This window comes from Danio rerio, chromosome 18 (assembly GCF_049306965.1).
Source record: "Danio rerio strain Tuebingen ecotype United States chromosome 18, GRCz12tu, whole genome shotgun sequence".
Lineage (NCBI taxonomy): Eukaryota > Metazoa > Chordata > Actinopteri > Cypriniformes > Danionidae > Danio > Danio rerio.
Window position 1 is genome coordinate 1,388,331 of NC_133193.1, and position 6,670 is coordinate 1,395,000.

Sequence of the window (6,670 nt, forward strand, 5' to 3'; positions counted from 1 at the left end):
TTTCCACACAATGCAAACCTGTGCTTCAGATTCATCCCTGTGCTTTGCTGATCGCAGTGTCTTTAAAGGAGACCTATTCTGCTTCTTTATACAAGCTGTAAAATGCGTCTCTTGAGTGTGTGTGTTTAAGTTTGAGCTGAGAACAGCACACAGATGATGTTCTCCAGCTCTCTGAAACTGACCCTTTCAGGCTTTGATCCTAATTGTGGTGTTTTGGTGACTGTCGCTTTAAATTCAAATGAGATTGTGCTCTTTTCAAAACAGGGTGGAGCTACTGATGCATGTGCGTCAGCATGGTGGCAGATGTAAAACAGCAGTGTGAGTGTGTGCCTGATGCTTCAGTCAGTCTATGTCGCTCCTGCCGCTGTTCATCTAAAACCACATCTATAATCCTCTTAGTCTATGCTGACATGATCTTCAGCAGCTCAAACACTCTAATGGCTAATGGCTGCTTCTCACTCAGGGCTGCTGGAGATGCTAATGAGATGGAGAGATGGGCACTAGTGGGCGGGGCATACCCCCTTTGATGACACATACAAAGGGAGCATGTCAATCAAAGTGATTCCTTCATCAAGTCTGATTATAATAAACACAAATAATACATGTTGACCATCAGAGGCTGGAGATAATCAGACTTTTTCTACACAACTAGGTTTAAACTAGGTGATTTCTGCATAATAGGTCCCCTTTAAATATGTTTATTACACTAATACTACAATGCAAAGTCACATTGACCTCCTTAGTCGTTTTCCAACACAAATATTGCTAATTAAGTATCAATTCACACTATTAACCACAAGCTTATTATCTATTATTAAGCTATTAACTGTTAATTAGCAATTAAAAAGCTAATTTATTCATTCATTTTCATCCGCTTATCCCGGGCCGGGTCACGGGGCAGCAGCCTTAGGAGAGAACCCCAGACCCTCCTCTCCCCAGACACTTCCTCCAGCTCCTCCGGGGGGATCCCAAGGCATTCCTAAGCCAGCCGTGAGACATAGTTTCTCCGGCATATCCTAGGTCTTCCCCGAGGCCTCTTCCCAGTTGGACATGCCTAGAACACCACCCTAGGTAGGTGTCCAGAGGGTATCCGAAACAGATGCCTGAGCCACCTCAGCTGACTTCTCTGGATGTGGAGGAGCAGCGGCTCTACTCCGAGCTCCTCCCAGGTGACAGAGCTCCTCACCCTGTCTATAAGGGTGCGCCCTGGAGCAGCAGAAGAGCACACCGGGTGCCGCTCCTGTCAGCTAAGAACAGGAATCTGAGGCTACAATTCACACAGACTCACCAAAACTGGACAATAGAAGATTGGAGAAACGTTGCTGCTCTGATGAGTCTCCATTTCTGCTGACACATTCGGATGCTCGGCTCACAATTTGGCATCAACATCATGAAAGCATGTATAAAATCTCTGAGGAATATTTCCAGTAGCTTGTTAAATCTCTGCCATGAAGGATAAAGGCAGTTCAGAAGGCAAAAAGGGGTCCAACCCTGTACTAGTAAGGTGTACCTAATAAAGTGGCCGGTGAGTGTACATTGACTAATAATAAGTGATGGAACTTTACTGTAAAGTGTGACTTAAATATCTAAAAAAAAAAAAAAAAAAAAAAACTAAGATCAAATGTACGTTTTATGATATAAAATATAAACATAAAAAATTCAGAAAATAATAGAACAGGTAGAAAAAGAAATAATTCAAAGTGAAAACAGGAATATTATGTACAGTTTTGCTGTAAAATGAAACCGTTTTTAATTTAATAAGATACTTTGAAAAATGCTTAAAATCGGTGCTCATTTAATACACTGATGTGGTGTTGTTTTGACCCATCGCTGGGTTAAAATTGTCATTTAAATTTAACTGAAAAAAATAGCCCAACATTGGGTTTGTCCATATCTGACCCAATATTGGGGTAAAACAGCCCAGCACTGTTGTGTTCTATAGTAGGAATTAAATACTATATAGTAGTCAAAGGCCACCTGTGTCAAAGATCCACTCATTCATTTTTCTTCGGCTTAGTCCCTTTATTAATCTAGGGTCGCCACAGCAGAATGAACCGCCAACTTATCCAGCATATGTTTTACACAGCGGATGCCCTTCTAGCTGCAACCCATCACTGGGAAACACCCATTCATTCACTATGGCCAATTTAGTTAATCAATTCCCCTATAGCGCATGTGTTTAGACTGTGGGGGAAACTGAGCACCCGGAGGGAACCCACGCCAACACAGGGAGAACATGCAAACTCCACACAGAAACACCAACTGACCCAGCTGAGGCTCGAACCAGTGACCTTCTTGCTGTGAGGCGATTGTGCTTCCCACTTCGCCATCGTGACGCCCACTGGGAATTTAACTATTTTAATTTAAATACATTTCAACCAAACCATTGGGTTTTCCATATCTGACCCAGCATTGGGTTAAAACAATAATTTTTTAGTGTTCCATAATAGGAAAAAAAAATATCACTGGTTATAAACATTCTTAAAAATATCTTCTTTTGTTTAATATTAAATAATAATAATAACAATAATAATAATAATGACAATAATGAAAATATTAATAATAATAATAGCTGAAGGCAAAGTAATCAATATTTCCATTATTGTGTGAACTGCCCCTTTAAGAGAAACTCTCATGCATTTTTTAAGCATTATAATAATCATATTCAACATTTAATATTAAAATTGATGGGTTGCTTTAACCCAATATTGAGTCAAATAAGCACAACACTGGATTAAGTTTTTCAATTAATATTAAGTAAAACAATTTAACCAGACCATTTTGTTTGTCCATATTACACTCAACATCGAGTTAATACAACCGAGAGCATTTTCATAGAGCGCAACAAGACAACAAACACCAGGGAATGAACTCACATGTTGCAGTGTGCTTTCTGAAGCAAAACCAACACTTGTGAAATAACATTTGGCACTTTTTAAACCTTAAAACTGAAAATGTAAAGGTCTGATGAAGGACGACGACGGGTTTCTGGGATGTTGAAATGACACACACTGGCAGCTTCTCAACTATAACTAGTGCAAATCGATTCAAAATCCTTTCCTGGCGATTCCAATACACAATCAGTGCGTTTCTCAACAGATGCATACAGCAGACGTGGGCAGGTCGCTCCCTCATTAGTGCATATGATCATCACTAGATAGTCAGGCAGGCAGCGTGGCACAATTGCATGGTTTTGGTTCTTTTTTCTGGATGCTGTCAGGAGCGTCTTTGTCTTAAAGGATAAAAGCGCAGTCTGGGATGCTGGCGTGAGGATTTAGAGGTCAGGTTTGGTCAGTCGGTGACTATATGCAGACCTGCCCACTGGGAAATGACCACCGTCAACTCACACAAACAGTGTTTTGAGTTATGAAGCTTGACTCTCTGACACACAATTCTTGAGGTCATCAAATGCTTTCTGTAAGGCCTGATAAATGCTTTTGTCTTGCTTTCCAGTACAGATATTCAAATGTTCTTAAATCCCAATCTACACTGATATTACATCTTGTTTTTGTGTAAATAAAGCGAGTTCATGCTTAAAAAACAACCCAGGCTCATTATGAATATGTACCCCTGTATACATTTCTGGAGAGTGCGTAATACGCCACAGGAGCTATGCTTTTTGCTGTTTTTGTTTTCATGAATCCACCAGAGGCCACTGTATAAGCTTTTTTTAGATCTCAAATTACTCTCACGAGTAAGATTTGCGCCTGCTGTTCTCACATTAATCCACCAGAGGTCGCTGTGCATGCTTTTTCAGATCTCAAATTGCTCTCGCGAGTGCCATTCTCTCCTGCTGTTCTACCGTAAGTCCAAATTACTCTCGCTAGTGCAATTCACGCCAACTGTTCTCCAGTAAATCCACCAGAGGGTGCTGTGTACCCCTTTCCAGATCTTAAATTACTCTCATGAGTGAGATTCGCACCTGCTGTTCTCACGTAAATCCACCAGAGGTCACTGTGTAAGCTTTTTCAGATCTCAAATTACACTCGCGAGTGCCATTCGCGCGTACTTTTCTCACGTAAATCCACCAGAGGCCACTGTGTAAGCTTTTTTTAGATCTCAAATTACTCTCACGAGTAAGATTTGCACCTGCTGTTCTCACAATAATCCACCAGAGGTCGCTGCGCATGCTTTTTCAGATCTCAAATTACCCTCGCAAATGCCATTCACACCTGCTGTTCTCATGTTAATCCACTAGAGGTCACTGTGTAAGCTTTTTCAGATCTCAACTTACTTTCGCGAGTGCCATTTGCGCCTGTTAGATTTTCTGAATATTTTAGTCAATTCTGCTCACCAAAGCTGCATTTATTTCATCAAAAATACTGTAAAAACTATTTAATTGTGTAACATTATTACACTTTTAAAGAACTGTTTTCTTATTGGATGTAGTTTTTTAAATATTTAATTTATTAACGTGAATCAAAGCAGAGAGCGTTTAAAAACGTAATGAATACAGTCGTTTGATTGGTTGTGTACGTGTCTGAGAGCGTGTGTGTGTTTATATTTGATTTGTATATATATATGTATATATATATATAAATAAAACTGTATATAAAAGAATATATTAATAATAATAATAATACCTATTATTTCCAACACATAAACATAACTCATGGCTTAACCCTTTATCTGGCAAACAGCCATATTCATTCATTCATTTTCCTTCATCTTAGTTCCTTATTTATCAGGGGTCACCACAGCGGAAAGAACCGCCAACTATTCCAGCATATGTTTTACACAGCGGATGCCCTTCCAGATGCAACCCAGTACTGGGAAACACCCATACACACTCATTCACCCATACACTCATACACTATGGCCAATTTAGTTAATCAATTCCCCTATAGCGCATGTGTTTGGACTGTGGGGGAAACCGGAGCACTCGGAGGAAACCCACACCACCACAGGGAGAACATGCAAACTCCACACAGAAATTGACTCGAATGTTATGATGTAACTTTCTCTTGTAGTATTACTTTCCAATGAGTGTTTCAATGAGAGCCTATGAAGGGTTACGAATGCACATATCTGTATCAGAAAACAAGACAAAAGTACTTATACAATTATAATTTCTCCAGGCTCGCGTTGCTCCAGATTTTGCATTAATAAAAGTTAAAGCATTATGATAATACTGAAGAGCAGAGAGCACAGATGATGGAGAGACAGTCCTTCAGCGCAGTGTCTCTTCTTCTGGCAGTTTCTGTAGCTTCGGCTTCGTTTTCCTCCGTTTACAGTCATTAAAGTTTGCTCCGACGTTGGGATTGTCGCTTGAACACAAAGGCTTCTGGGTTGCTGAACCCTGTCGGACAGACTGATGATGAACAGTGTTGAGGAAATTCTGAGTATCCAGTAAAGTAATGCATTACCTCAAAAACAAACTATATTTGAGTTACTTTTTAAAACTGTAATGCGTGTTACTTTTTAGTTTAATTAATTAGCTTTTTTTTATTAATTTAATTAAAATTAAACATTGAATCACGGACTGGATGAGAGAATAGACCGAAACCGAGATGATTCATTGGTTAACAATTTACATGGGCTGAATTTAAACAAATTAAGTTGATCATTAATTTATTTTCCTTCGGCTTAGTCTCTGATTTATCAGAGATCGCCACAGCAAAATGAACCGCCAACTATTCCAGCATATGTCTTACACAGCGGATGCCCTTTCAGCTGCAACCCATTACTGGGAAACACCCATACACTACGGTCAATTTAGATAATCAATTCCCCTATAGCGCATGTGTTTGGACTGTGGGGGAAACCGGAGAAACAAAGACACGTAGTAAATGTTGTAGTAGTAGTTGTCCTTGTTGTATTAGTTGTAGCCGTCATTGTACTGGTAGTAGTCGACATAATAGTTATAGTAGTAATAGTCGTCTTAATAGTAGTAGTTGTCGTAGTCGGCAAAGTAGTTGTCACAGTAGTAGTTGTCATCATAGTAGTAGTAGTCGTCGTCATTGTTGTAGTAGTAGTTGTCGTTGTTGTAGTAGTAGCCATCGTAGTAGTGATAGTAGTCGGCATAGTAGTCATAGTAGTAATAGTCATCGTATTAGTAGTAGTTGTTATTGTCAGCATAGTAGTTATCGCAGTAGTATTTGTTCATCTTCGTCATCATCATTATTGTAATCATAGTAGTAGTAGTCTTCATTGTCGTAGTTGTCATCATAGTAGTACTAGTAGTAGTTGTCGTAGTAGTAGTCGTCATCGTCGTTGTAGTAGCAGTTGGTGTCGTTGAAGTAGTTGTCGTTGTATTTGTTGTAGTAGTAGTTGGCATAGTTGTCGTAGTAGTAGTTGTCATAGTAGTAATAGTTGTCGTAATTGTAGTAGTTATCATAGTAGGCATAGTAATTGTCGCAGTAGTATTAGTTGTCATCCTTGTCATCATCGTTGTTTTAGTCGTAGTAGTAGTAGTCTTCATTGTCGGAGTTGTTATCGTAGTAGTAGTCGTCATCGTTGTAGTAGAAGTCGTTGTCATTGTAGTAGTAGTTGTCGTCATTGTTGTAGTAGTTGTCAGCATAGTAGTTTTATCTAGTAATAGTTGTGATGGTTGTAGCAGTTGTCGTTGTAGTGGTTGTCGTTGTTGTAGTAGTTGTAGCCATCGTAGTAATACTAGTAGTCTGCATAGTAGTTGTCATAGTAGTAATAGTCGTAGTTGGCATAGTAGTTG

At 39.4% G+C, this 6,670-nt stretch overlaps 1 protein-coding gene across 1 annotated transcript in view; it reads right to left on the reverse strand.

Moving 5' to 3' along the window:
* Positions 1 to 4,946: 4,946 nt before the first annotated feature.
* celf6 (CUGBP Elav-like family member 6) overlaps positions 4,947 to 6,670 on the reverse strand; it is a 65,063-nt gene continuing 63,339 nt past the window's right edge. The window contains exon 13 of the mRNA XM_073930135.1: positions 4,947 to 6,670. This exon is cut by the window's right edge and continues 2,286 nt beyond it. The gene's annotated coding sequence lies outside the window, so the exon portion shown is untranslated.